The following is a 15,044-nucleotide window of genomic DNA, read 5'->3' as shown; positions in this document are numbered from 1 at the left end:
TAATCAAATGGTAAAGATCAAGTATGCAATTAGGAAATGGCAACAACAAAAGGGCAAAGCAAACAACCAGTAACAAAAAGGCAAGATCAAATTAACACATAACAATGTTAACATTAAACGTAAATAGCCTAAATGCCACAATCAAAAGACACAGACTAACAAACTGGGTGAAAAGTCAATACCATCTGTGTGCTGTATTCAGGACACCCATCTCACATGAAAGAAACACATTGACTCAAAATACAAAGATGGAAGAAGATCTACTAACAAATGGAGAGCAAATAAAAGCAAGGGTTGCAATTTTAGTCTCAGATAAAATCAACTATAAACCAACAATGATCAGAAAAGACAAAGAAGGACACTAAATAATGGCAAAAGGATCAATACAACAAGAAGAGCTAACTACCCTAAATATATATGCACTTAATACAGGAGCACCCAGATACATAAAGCAAGTTCTAAATGATCTAAAAGAGATGTAGGCTCCCACACAATAATAACAGGAGACTAACACTACAGTGTCAACATTAGACAGATTAATGAGACAGAAAATCAACAAGGATATACAGGACTTAAATGCAAAACTGGAACAAGCAGACCTAATAGATATCTACAGAACTCTCCACCCCACAGTCAGAGAATATACATTCTTCTCAGTAAAACATCATACTTACTCTAAAATTGACCACATAATTGGAAGTAAATTACACCTCAGCAAATGCAAAAACACGGAAATCATACCAGTCTCTCAGATCACAGCTCAATCAAATTAGATCTCAGGATTAAGAAACTAACTCAAAACCACACAACTTCATGGAAACTGAACAACTGGTTCCTGAATATTGACTGGATAAACAATGAAATGAAGGCAGAAATAAAGATGTTCTTCGAAACCAATAAGAATGAGGACAAAACATACCAGAATCTATGGGACACATTTAAATAAGTGTCTAGAGGGAAATTTGTAGCAATAAATGCCCACATGAGAAATGAGGAAGGATCTAAAATTGACACCCTATCATCAAAATTGAAAGAGCTAGAGGAGCAAGATTTTAAAAAAGCTCAAAAGCCAGCAGAAAACAAGAATTAACTAAGTTCAAAGCAGAACTGAAGGAGATAGAGATACAAAAAAGCGCTTCAAAAAATTAACAGATCTATAATATACATTGAGCTGATTTTCACAAAGATCAACAAAATAGACAGACCACTAGCCAGATTAATAAAGGAGGAAAGAGAGAAGAATCAAATAGATGCAATAAAAAAAACCATAAAGGGGATATCACCACTGATCCCACTGAAATACAAGCTACCATCAGAGATTACTACAAACAACTCTATGCACATAAACTAGTAAACCTGAAAGAAATGGAAAAATTCATGGACACTCGCACCCTACCAAAATTAACAAGGAAGAAGTTGAAACCCTCAATATACCAATAACAAGGGATGAAGTTGAGGCAGCAATTAACAGCCTACCAACCAAAAAAAGTCCAGGTCCAGATGGGTTCACAGCTGAATTCTACCAGACACACAAAGAGGAGCTGGTTCTAAAACTATTCCAAACAATACAAAATAAGGGAATCCTCCCCAACTAATTTTATGACACCAACATCATTCTGATACTTAAATCCAGTGGAGACTCAATAAAAAAAAGAAAACATCAGGGCAATAGCCATGATGAACATCAATGCAAAAATCTTCAATAAACAACTGGCAAACCGATTGCAACAGCACATCAAAAAGCTTATCCATCACAATCAAGTAGGCTTCATCCCAGGGATGCAAGGCTGGTTCAACATATGCAAATCCTTAAACATAATCCATTACATAAATAGAACCAAAGGAAAAAAAAAACACATGATTATCTCTATAGATGCCGAGAAGGCCTTCAACAAAATTCAACAGCCCTTTATGCTAAAAACTCTCAATAAACTAGGTATTAATAGAACCTATCACAAAATAATAAAAGCTATTTTGTGACAAACCCACAGCCAATATCATACTAAATGGGAAAAAACTGGAATTATTCCCTTTGAAATCTAGCACTAGACATGATGCCCTCTCTCTCCACTCTTATTCAATATAGTATTGGAAGTTTTAGCCAGAGTAATCAAGCAAGAAAAATAAATAAAGGGTATTGAATTAGGAAAAGAGGAAGTCAAATTGTCTCTATTTGCAGATGACATGATTGTATATTTAGAAGACCCCATCATCTCATCCCAAATTCTCCTTAAGCTGATAAGCAACTTCAGTAAAATATCAAAATACAAAATCAATGTGCAGAAATCACAAGCATTCCTATACACCAATAACAGAGCCAAATCAAGAGCAAACTCCCATTCACATATGCTACAAGAACAATAAAATACCAAGGAATACAATTAACAAAGAATGTAAAGGACCACTTCAAGAATAACTACAAACCACTGCTTGAGGAAATAAGAGAGGACACAGATGGAAAAATATTCCATGCTCATGGTTTGAAAGAATCAATATTGTGAAAATGGACATACTACCTAAAGTAATTTATAGATTTAATGCTATCCTTTCAAACTACCGATGACATTCTTCAAAGAACTGGATAAAACTTCTTTAAACTTTATATGGAACCAAAAAACCTGCGTAGCCAAGACAATCCTAAGCAAAAAGGAAAAACCTGGAGACATCATGCTGCCTGACTTCAAACTATACTACAAGGCTACTGTAATCAAACCACATGGTACTGGTATTGAAAGAGACATAGACCAATGGAACAGAACAGAGGCCTCTGGAGCAACACCACACATCTACAACCATCTGATCTTTGACTAACCTGACAAAAACAAGCAATGGGGAAAGGATCCAATGTTTAATAAATGGTGTTAAAAAAATTGGCTAGCAATGTGCAGAAAGCAGAAACTGGAACCCTTCCTGACACCTTTCACTAACATTAACTCCAGATGGATTAAGGACTTAAACATAAGACCTAACACCATAAAAACCCTAGAAGAAAAATGAGGTAAAACCATTCAGGACATAGGCCTAGGCAAGGACTTCATCAATAAAACATCAAAAGCAATGGCAACAAAATCCAAAATAGGAAAATGGGATCTAATTAAGCTTTAGAGCTTCTGTACAGCAAAAGAAACAGTCATTAGAGTGAACAGGCAACCAAGAAAATGGGAAAAAAAAATTCAATCTACCCTTCTGACAAAGGGCTAATATCCAGAAACTACAAAGAACTGAAACAGATTTATAAGAAAAAAACCAAACAAACCCATCGAAAAGTGGGTGAAGAATATGAACAGACACTTTTTAAAAGAAGACATATATGAAGCCAACAAACACAGAAAAAAATGCTCATCATCACTTGTCATTAGAGAAATGCAAATCAAATGGTGATCATTAAAAAATCTGGAGATGACAAATGCTGGAGAGGATGTGGAGAAATAGGAACACTTTTACACTGTTGGTGGGAGTATAAATTAGTTCAACCATTGTAGATGACCGTGTGGCGATTCCTCAAGGATCTAGAAATAGAAATTCCATTTGACCCAGCAATGCCATTACTGGGTATATACCCACAGGACTATAAATCATTCTATTATAAAGACACATGCACACACATGTTCATCTCGGCAATGTTTACAATAGCAAAGACCTGGAACCAAGCCAAATACTCATCAATGATAGTCTAGACAACGAAAATGTGGCTCATACACACAATGGAATACTACACAGCCATAAAAAATGATGAGTTTGTGTCCTTTGTAGGGACCTATGAAACTGGTAACCATCATTCTCAGCAAATTGACACAAGAACAGAAAATCACACACCGAATGTTCTCACTTACAGGCAGGTGCTGAACCATGAGAACACACGGACACAAAGAGGGGAGCATCACACACTGGAATCTGTTGGGGGGTTTAGGGAAGGGATAGTGGGAGGGAAGGTTGGGGAGGGATAACATGGGGAGAAATGTCAGGAATAGGTGATGGGGGGATGGTGGCAACAAACCACCTTGCCATGAATGTACCTATGCAACAATCTTGCATGATCTGCACATGTTCCCCAGAATCTAAAGTATAATAAATAAAAAAATTTTAAAAAAGAAGTTCAATGAGGGTAAAACACAATTCATTATACAGTCCAAGCTAAAGTTTTGTTATTGGAACACTAAAGAAAGTAGAAGTAATTATATTAAAATTGTGATAAGGTTATATTACCAACCCATTGTCATACTATACATAAATTACCCTGGACAATTAGAAAATACTTATTAGAATAATGTAGTTCAGACAGATTTAATACAAATGCAAATCTGAAGTTACTGCTGAATCATAGAAAGTCTGTATGTGTGTGTAGCACGGCTACCACATTCTGAATACTGAAGGTCCTATGAAATGTAAATGATCAAAAGGAAATACTGGGGAAATGAGGCAAGATGAGATTTTTTTTAAAAAGCTAACATTTTTAACCCACTTTACACTTGATTGTCATTTTCCCTAACCTTTGGGGCTTTCGATTTTCTACTTACATGTTTTCAATCTGTAAAAATTATAGGTCTGTTGAGGGTAAAATTAATTTACCTCTTCTATGTATACCTTATTAGCTGAATAATAACCAAGAGACAACTTCAGACATGCATTTCTACCATTGCTTCAGTCTTATTATTTTAACAGAACCACCTGGAGCACCTATTACCGATCATTATTTTTAAATACTTTAATTAGTCATGAGCTTAGAAGGTTTCTATTCTTTATTCACCTGTAATTTTTGGACCACCTCAGTTCAGTCAAAGTCATCAGAAACAACGTTGCATCTATGTGGCTATTTACAAGGAATACAGACACTACAGTCCCAGTTTCTAAATTTAAAACTCTATATGATATGGAGTCTCTCTAGTCCTGCACAATCTAGCTTTTTAAGTTTATTTCTTCATAATAATTCTCACTGCCATAAGCTGTCATCTTTATAAACACTGAACACTGTTAAGAAGAAAGAAAGAAAAAATAGTAGAAATGGAGAAAAAGAGAGAGTGTCTGAATTCATTTGAGGTTACCTAAAACATTATTTTGGTCATAAACCCCGTTAATAATCTGAAAAACAGCTATGGAGACTCTCCAAGTAAAAATACATGCATATACAGGCACACATACACACATGCACATGTGCACACATAATTTTACAATTTCAGAGTTTTAAATGACTCTGAAATTGTATAACTTACTTTAGGTAAGAATTCCTACCTTAAATTATGCCCCATGTTTATATAATCATCAAATTAAATAAGAGCACTCATATGTGACCTTGTGCTGCATGATGAAACTGGACTACGAGTCAGCAATTAATGTAAAGTCTATTGCAGAGTTTAATATATTTTCATAATTTGTTGTATTCATTGTCTTCCACTCCATTACCTGAGGCTTTGGAGAAGTTAGATGAGCAGCAGTATCATTGTTGCTAAGAATATCAGAGAGATGGTCTATGTACATAACAGGTGCTAAATATTGTCCTCTCTTTGGACAACAAAAAACCAAACGTTTTTCATCACATTAAAGGAGGCTTAAGATGATGGATGTTGGAATATTTACCTCGTGTCAGTGGTCTTTTTGGTGACACTGTCATTGGTTTTTAAATGTCAGAAATGGGTTTTAAAAGAAAATTTTATATTATGAGCATTATGCTAAGTATATAACAATGCCCAAGTTCTTTTAACTATCTGGAAAGCCTTCTGAAGAGGGATAGGTACAAAGCCAGACTGCAAAGACTAAAATAAATACCTAACTCTTCACTGCCAAGACACAGACAAATATCTACAAGTATCAAGACAATCAAGGAAAGCATGACTACACTGAATGAACTAAATAACCAGGGAGCAATCCTGAAAAAAAAAAGATATGTGACCTTTCAAACAGAGAATTCAAAATACCTGTTTTGAGGAAACTCAAAGATATTCAAGATAGCACAAAGAAAAAATCAAACTTCTATCAAATATATTTAACAAGGAGATCAAAGTAATTAAAATGAATCAAGTAGAAATTATGAAAGTGAAAAATGCAATTGGAATACTGAATAATGCATCAGAGTCTTTTAATAGCAAAACTGATCAAGCAGCAGAAAGAAATAACGAGCTTGAAGACAGGCTATTTGAAAATACAGTTAGGGCCAGGCAAGATGGCTCACACTTGTAATCCAAGCAATTTGGGAGGCCAAAGTCAGAGGATCACTTGAAATCAAAAGTTCAAGACCAACCTGGCCAACATGGTAAAACCCCATCTCAAAAACAAAAAAAAAACAATACAAAACAAAACTAGTCAGGCATGGTAGCAAGTACCTGTAATCCAAGCTACTCAGGAAGCTGAGGCAGGAGAATCACTTGAACCAGGGAGGTAGACGTTGCAGTGAGCCAAGTTCATGCCATTGCACTCCTGCCTGTGTGACAGAGTGAGATTCCATTTCAAAAACAATAAAAAAGAAGTAGAAAAAGAAAAAAAAACAGTGAGAAATCACAAAATTTTTAAAAAGGTTAAGAAACAATGAAGCACACATACAGGATGTAGAAAGTAGTCTAACAAGGGCACATCTAAAAGTTATTTGGCCTTAAAGAAAATGTGGCAGGGGGTTGAAAGTTTATTGAAAGAAATAATAAATGAGAACTTTCCCAACCTAGAGAAATATATTAATATCCAAGTATAAGGACATTATAGAAGACCAAACAGATATAACTCAAAGGAGACTACCTCAACACATTTACTAATCAAACTCCCAAAGATCAGAAATAAAAAAAGATACTAAAAGCAGCATGAGAAAAGAAAAAAACAACATACAAAAAAGCAGAGGACCTTTCAGTGGAAACCTTACATGCCAGAAGAGAGTGGCATGACATATTTAAAAAGCTGGATATAAAATCAATGTGCAAAAATCACAAGCCTTCCTCTACACCAATAACATTCTTAAAGAAAGCCAAATCAAGAATGAATTGCCATTCACAATTGCCACAAAAAGAATAAAATACCTTGAAATACAACTCACAAGGAACATAAGGGACCTCTTCAAGGAAAACTACAAACCGCTGCTCAACAAAATCAGAGAGGACACAAACAAATAGAAAAACATTCCATGTTCATGGTTAGGAAGAATTAATATCTTGAAAATGGCTATACTGCCCAAAGTAATTTACAGAATCAACACTATCTCCAACAAGCTACCATTGAATTTCTTCACAGAACTGGAAAAAACCACCATGAACTCATATGAAACCAAAAGAGAGCCCGCATAGCCAAGTCAATTCTAAGCAAAAAGAACACAGCGGGGGGCATCACACTACCGGATTTCAAACTATACTACAAGGCTACAGTAATCAAAACAGCATGGTACTGGTACCAAAACAGAGATATAGACCAATGGAACAAAACAGAGGCATCGGAGGCAACACAACATATCTACAACCATACAATCTTTGATAAACCTGACAAAAACAAGCAATGAAGAAAGGATTCCCTGTTTAACAAATGGTGTTGGGAAAACTGGCTAGCCATGTGCAGAAAGCAGGAACTGGACCCCTTCCTGACACCTTACACTAAAATTAACTCCAGACGGATTAAAGACTTAAACATAAGACCTGGCACCATAAAAACCCTAGAAGAAAATCTAGGCAAAACCATCCAGGACATAGGAGTAGGCAAGGACTTCATGAACAAAACACCAAAAGCATTGGCAACAAAAGCCAAAATAGACAAATGGGACCTAATCAAACTCCACAGCTTCTGCACAGCAAAAGAAACAGTCACTAGAGTGAATCGGCAACCAACAGAATGGGAAACAATTTTTGCAGTTTACCCATCTGACAAAGGGCTGATATCCAGAATTTACAAAGAACTCAAATAGATTTACAGGAAAAAATCAAACAAGCCCATTCAAAAGTGGGCAAAGGATATGAACAGACACTTTACGAAATAGACTGCATTGGGAAAATGTGGCACATATACAACATGGAATATTATGCAGCAATCAGAAATGATGAGTTCGTGTCGTTTGTAGGGACATGGATGAATCTGGAGAACATCATTCTCAGCAAACTGACACAAGAATAGAAAATGAAACACCGCATATTCTCACTCATAGGCGGGTGATGAAAAATGAGAACACATGGACACAGAGAGGGGAGTACTAAACACTGGGGTCTATAGGGGGGAAAGGGGAGGGCCAGTGGGAGGGGGAGGTGGGGAGGGATTGCCTGGGGAGAAATACCAAATGTGGGTGAAGGGGAGAAAGCAAACAAAACACACTGCCATGTGTGTACCTATGCAACTGTATTGCATGCTCTGCACATGTACCCCAAAACCTAACATGCAATAAAAAGAAAATAAATAATAAAAAAAGACATATATGAGGCCAACAATCATATGAAAAAATGCTCATCGTCACTGGTCATCAGAGAGATGCAAATCAAAACCACATTGAGATACCATCTCACGCCAGTTAGAATGGCGATCATTAAAAAATCTGGAGACAACAGATGCTGGAGAGGATGTGGAGAAAAAGGAACACTTTTACACTGTTGGTGGGAGTGTAAATTAGTTCAACCATTGTGGAAGACAGTGTGGCGATTCCTCAAGGCCTTAGAAATAGAAATTCCATTTGACCCAGCAATTCCATTGCTGGGTATATATCCAAAAGATTATAAAATGTTCTACTATAAGGACACGTGCACACGAATGTTCATTGCAGCACTGTTTACAATAGCAAAGACCTGGAATCAACCCACATGCCCATTGATGATAGACTGGATTGGGAAAATGTGGCACATATACACCATGGAATATTATGCAGCAATCAGAAATGATGAGTTTGTGTCGTTTGTGGGGACATGGATGAATCTGGAGAACATCATTCTCAGCAAACTGACACAAGAACAGAAAATGAAACACCGCATATTCTCACTCATAGGCGGGTGATGAAAAATGAGAACACATGGACACAGAGAGGGGAGTACTAAACACTGGGGTCTATTGGGGGGAAAAGGGGAGGGCCAGTGGGAGGGGGAGGCAGGGAGGGATAGCTTGGGGAGAAATGCCAAATGTGGGTGAAGGGGAGAAAGGAAGCAAAATACACTGCCATGTGTGTACCTATGCAACTGTCTTGCATGTTCTGCACATGTACCCCAAAACCTAAAATGCAATAAAAAATTAAAAAAAAAAAACCCCTTTTACCCAAGAACAATACATCTGGTGAAAATATCCTTAAGACATGAGAGAGATAGAAAGACTTTCCCAGAAAAACAAAACATAGGGATTTTTTATATTTATTTTAATCATTCTATTTTATTTTTTCATAATTCTAAGTACATTCTAGGCAAAGAGATATCATTATCAACAAAAGTGTCCTTTAAAAATGCTAAAGGGAGTACTTTAATAAGAAAAAAGAGAACATTTATGAGCAATAAGTAGTTACCTGAAGGTGCAAAACTCACCGGTAATAGTAAGTACACAAAATAACACAAAATATTATAACACTATGACTGCCATGTGTAAACGATAATCCTAAGTTGTAAGACAAAATTATAAACTAATCAAAAATAATACCTACAACAACATTTTCAAGATATATACAGTAAAATAACATATAAAAAGAAACAGGAATAACTTAAAAATGAGGAGGACAACATTAAGGTTAGAGATTTTATTAGATTTCTTTTTGCTTCTTTGTTTATGCACAGTGTTAAATTGTTATCAGCTTAAAATAATTCCTTGTAAGATGGTATTTGCAAGCCTCCTAATAACTACAAACAAACAAACAAAAACACAACAGACATAATAAAAAATTAAAAGCAAGAAAATAAATCATATCACCAGAGGATCACCTTTACTAAATGGAATGACAGGGAAAAAAAAAGTAAAAAAAAAAAAAAAAAAAAAAAAAACAGAAAAAAAATAATAAAATGGCAGGAGAAAATCCATACTTATCAATAATAACATTGAATGTAAGTGGACTGAACTCTCCAATCAAAAGACAGGGATAAGGCCAGGTGTGATGACTCACACCTGTAATACTAACAAGTTGGGAGGCTGAGGCAGGTAGATCACCTTCCTCAGGAGTTCAAGACCAGGATAGCCAACATAGTGAAACTCTGTCTCCCCTAAAAATACAAAAATTAGCCAAATGTGGTGATGCATCTCTGTCGTCCCAGCTACTCAGGAGACTGGGGCAGGAGAATCACTAGAACCAGGGAGGTGGAGGTTGCACTGAGCCAAAATGGTACCACTGTACTCCAGACTGAGTGACAGAGCAAGACTCAGTCTCAAAAAGCAAATAAAAAACCAGAGGTAAATGAATGAATTAAAAAAAAACAGACACATTAATCTGTGGTCTGTTGCCTACAAGAAACGTGCTTCACATATAATGACACACATACACTGAAAATAAAGGGAGGAAAAAGAATATTTTATGCCTATAATATCAAAAAAGGAACAGAAGTCAATATGCTTATATTAAACAAACTAGATTTCAAGACAAAAACTGTAAGAGACAAAGAAGGTCAATATATAATAATACAGGGATCAATTCATCAAAAGAATATAACATTTGTAAATATATGCCCAACTTTAGAGCACTCAGATATATAAAAACATATAAAGCCAACATTATTAGATCTCAAGAGAGAGATAGACCCAAATAAAATAATAGCTGAAAGAGAAAAATTTATAGCTATAAATGCCCACATGAGAAGTGAGAAAAGACCTAAATTGACACCTTATTGTCAAAATTTAAAGAGCTAGAGGAGCAAGGTAAAAAGCACTCAAAAGCTAGCAGAAGATGAGAAATAACTAAGATCAGAGTAGAACTGAAGAAGATAGAGAAACACAAAATAACTCTTCAAAATATCAATAAAACCAAGTGCTGGTTTTTTGAAAAAATCAACAAAACAGACAGTCCACTAGACAAACTAATAAAAAAGAAAGGGGAGAAGAATCGAATAAATGTAATAAAACATGATAAAGGGGATATCACCACTGAGGCCACAGAAATACAAACCACCATGAGAGATTACTACAAACAACTCTATGAACATAAACCAGTAAATCCAGAAGAAATTAATAAATTCCTGCATTTACATCCTCCCAAGATTAAACCAGGGAGAAGTTGAATGCCTGAATAGACCAATAACAAGATTTGAAGTTGAGGCAGCAATTAACAGTTTACCAACCAGAACAAATCCAGGTCCAGATGGGTTTACAGCCAAATTCTACCAGACATACAAAGAGGAGATGGTACCATACCCTATACCTTCTGAAACTATTCCAAACAATACAAAAAGAAGGAATCCTCCCTAACTCATTTTATGAGATCAACATCATCCTGATATCAAAACCTGGTAGAGACTCAACTAAAAAAGAAAACTTCAGGCCAATATCCATGATGAACACTGATGTAAAAATACACAATAAAATACTGACAAATTGAATGTAACAGCACATCAAAAAGCTTATCAAAAACGATCAAGTAGGCTTCATCCCAGGGACTCAAGGCAGGTTAAACATACACAAATCTATAAACGTGATCCACCACATAAAGAGAACCAAGGACAATAACCACATGATCATCTTAAAAGATGCAGAGAAGGCCTTCAATAAAATTTAACAGCCCCTTATGCTAAAAACTCTCAATAAACTAGGTTTTGATGGAACGTATCTAAAAATAATAAAAGCTATTTACAACAAACCCACAGACAATATCATACTAAATGGGCAAAAAACTGAAAGCATTCCCTCTGAAAACTAGCACTAAACAAAGATGCCCTCTCTCACCATTCCTATTCAATGTAGTATTGGAAGTCCTAGCCAGAGCAATCAGGAAAGAAAAAGAAATAAAGTGTATTCACTTAAGAAAAGAGGAGGTCAAATTGTCTCTATTTGCAGATGACAAGATAGTAAATTTAGAAGACCCCATCATCTCAGCCCAATAACACCTTAAGCTGATAAGCAAATTCAGCAAAGTCTCAGGATACAAAATCAATGTGCAGAAATTACAAGCATTTCTACATACCACTTACAGACAGAGAGCCAAATCATGAGCAAACTCCCATTCACAATTACTACGAAAAGAATAAAATACCTAGGAATATAACTAACAAAGGAAACAAAGGACTTCTTCAAGGAGAACTATAAACCACTACTCAAGGAAATAAGAGAGAACACAAACAGATGGAAAAACATTCCACGTTCATGGTTAGGAAGAATCAGTATTGTGGAAATGGCCATATTGCCCGAAGTAATTTATAGATTCAACACTATAGCCATCAAGCTACCATTGACCTTCTTTACAGAACTGGAAAAAAAATACTTTAAACTTCATTTGGGGCCAAAAGAGAACTTGCATAGCCAAAGCAGTCCTAAGCAAAAAGAACAAGGCTGAAGGCATCACCCTATTTGACTTAAAACTATACTACAAGGGTACAGTAATCAAAATAACACGGTATTGGTACCAAAACAGAGATATAGGCCATTGGAACAGAACAGAGGCCTCGGAAGAAACAACACACATCTAAAACCATGTGATCTTTGACAAACCTGACAAAAACAAGCAATGGGGAAAGGATTCCCTGTTTAATAAATGGTGTTGGGAAAACTGGCTAGCCATCTGCAAAAAGCTGAAACTGGACCCCTTCCTTACACCCTACACTAAAATTCATGCCAGATGGATTAAAGATCTAAACATAAAACCTAACACCATAAAAATCCTAGATGAAAACCTAGGCAAAACCATTCAGGATATAGGCATAGTCAAGGACTTCATGACTAAAACACCAAAAGCAATGGCAACAAAAGACAAAATAGACAAACTCTAAACTTAAGAGTTTCTGCACAGCAAAAGAAACAATCATCAGAGTTAACTGGCATCCAACAGAATGGGAAAAAAAATTTGCAATCTACCTATCTGACAAAGGGCTGACATCCAGAATATACAAAGAACTAAAACAGATTTACAAAAAAAAAAAGCATTCAAAAGTGGGCAAAAGATATAAACAGACGCTTTTCAAAAGAAGACATTTATGAGGCCAACAAACATATGAAAAAATGTTCATCATTACTGGTCATTAGAGAAATGCAAATCAAAACCACATTGAGATACCATCTCAGGCCGGTTAGATTGAAAATCATTAAAAAACTTGGAGATAACAGATGCTGGAGAGGATGTGGAAAAAAATAAACACTTTTACACCATTAGTGGGAGGGTAAATTAGTTCGACCATTGTAGAAGACAGTGTGGCAATTCCTTATGGGTAAAGAGATAGAAATTTCATTTGACCCAGCAATCCTATTAATGGTTATATACCCAAAGTATTTTAAATCGTTCTATTATAAAGACACATGCACACATATGTTCATTGCGGCACTGTTTACAATAGCAAAGACCTGGAACCAACCCAAATGACCATCAGTGATAGACTGGATAAAGAAAATGTGGCACATATACACCATGGAATATTATGCAGCCATACAAAACAATGAGTTTGTGTCCTTTGTAGGGACATGGATGAATCTGGAAACCATCATTCTCAGCAAACTGATACAAAAACTGAAAACCAAATACTGCATGTTCTCGCTCATAGGTGAGTAATGACCAATGAGAACACATGAGTACAGGGAGGGGAACATCACACACTGGGGTCTGTGGAGGGGATCTAAGGGAGGGACAGTGGGGGGGTGGGGACATTGAAGAGGGATGACACGGGGAAAAATGCCAGATATAGGTGATGGGGGCATGGAGGTAGCAAACCACATTGGCATGTATGTACCTATGCAAAACCCCTGCATGATCTGCACATGTACCCCAGAACTTAAAGTACAATAAAATAGTAATAATAGCTGGACATATCAACACCTCACTTTCAGCATTGAGCAGGTGTTCCAGAACGAAAATCAACAAAGAAAGATCAGACTTAATCTGCACTATAGACCAAATGGTTCTAGTAGATATTTACAGAACATTTCATCCAATGGCTACAAAATACGCAATCTATTCCTCAACCCATGAATCACTCTCAATAACAGACCATATATTAAGTCACAAAACAAGTCTTAAAATATTCAAAAGCATTGAAATAATATCAAGCATCTTCTCTGGAGACATTGGAAAAAAAATAGAAATCAGTAACAAGAGGAATTTTGGAAAGTACTCAAATGAATGGAAATTAAACAATATGCTCCCAAATGACAAATGGACCAATTAAAAACTAAGAAAGATATTTAAAAATTATGTGAAACAAATGATAAATGAAAACACAATGTAGCAAAACATATGGGATACAGCAAAAGCAATACTGAGTGAAGTTTCTAGCTATAAGTGCGTACATCAAAAAGAAGAACTTTAAATAAACAATCTAATGATGCATCTTAAAGAACTAGAAATGCAAGAGCAAACCAAATGCAGAATTAGCAGGAGAAGAAATAATAAAGATCAAAGCAGAAATAAATGCAATTGAAGTTTTTTAAATCAATATAACAAAAAGTTTGTTTCTGAAAAAGTTTAAAATAATGGATAAATTTTTAGCCAGACTAGCAAATAAAAAAAGGAGAAAATCAAAATAAATAATATCAAAGATTAAAAAGGAGGCAATAGAACTGATACTGCAGAAATTCAAAGGATGGTTAGTGGTTACCATGAGCAACTATATGCAAATTAATTGGAAAATCCAGAAGAAATGGACCGATTTCTAGACACATACAAGATTGAATCATGAGGAAATCCCAAACCTAAAAAGATCACTAACAAGATCAAAGCCATAGTAAAAGGTCTCCCAGTAAAGAAAAGTACAGGACTCAAGGGCTTCACTGTCAAATCCTACCAAACATTTAAAGAACTAATACAAATCATTCTGAAACTATTCCAAAAAAAAGGAGGAGGAATTTCTATCAAACTCTTTATGAGGTAAGTATTACCCTGATACAAATACCAGACAAAGACACATCAAAAAAAAAAAAAATACAGGACAGTATCTCTGATGAATATTGATGCAAAACAAAACCCAAAATGACAACCAAACAGAATTCAACAATAT

At 35.6% G+C, this 15,044-nt stretch overlaps 1 protein-coding gene across 1 annotated transcript in view; it reads right to left on the bottom strand.

Annotated features, from left to right (window-relative positions):
* Positions 1-6,057: 6,057 nt before the first annotated feature.
* Positions 6,058-15,044, bottom strand: part of UPRT (uracil phosphoribosyltransferase homolog) — a 101,443-nt gene continuing 92,456 nt past the window's right edge. The window contains exon 8 of the mRNA XM_054251123.2: positions 6,058-6,415. The gene's annotated coding sequence lies outside the window, so the exon portion shown is untranslated. The remainder of the gene's footprint in view (positions 6,416-15,044) is intronic.

Source organism: Callithrix jacchus, chromosome X, assembly GCF_049354715.1.
Source record: "Callithrix jacchus isolate 240 chromosome X, calJac240_pri, whole genome shotgun sequence".
Lineage (NCBI taxonomy): Eukaryota > Metazoa > Chordata > Mammalia > Primates > Cebidae > Callithrix > Callithrix jacchus.
Note: the sequence above shows the minus strand (reverse complement) of the source record. Positions and strands in the feature narration are given on the sequence as shown.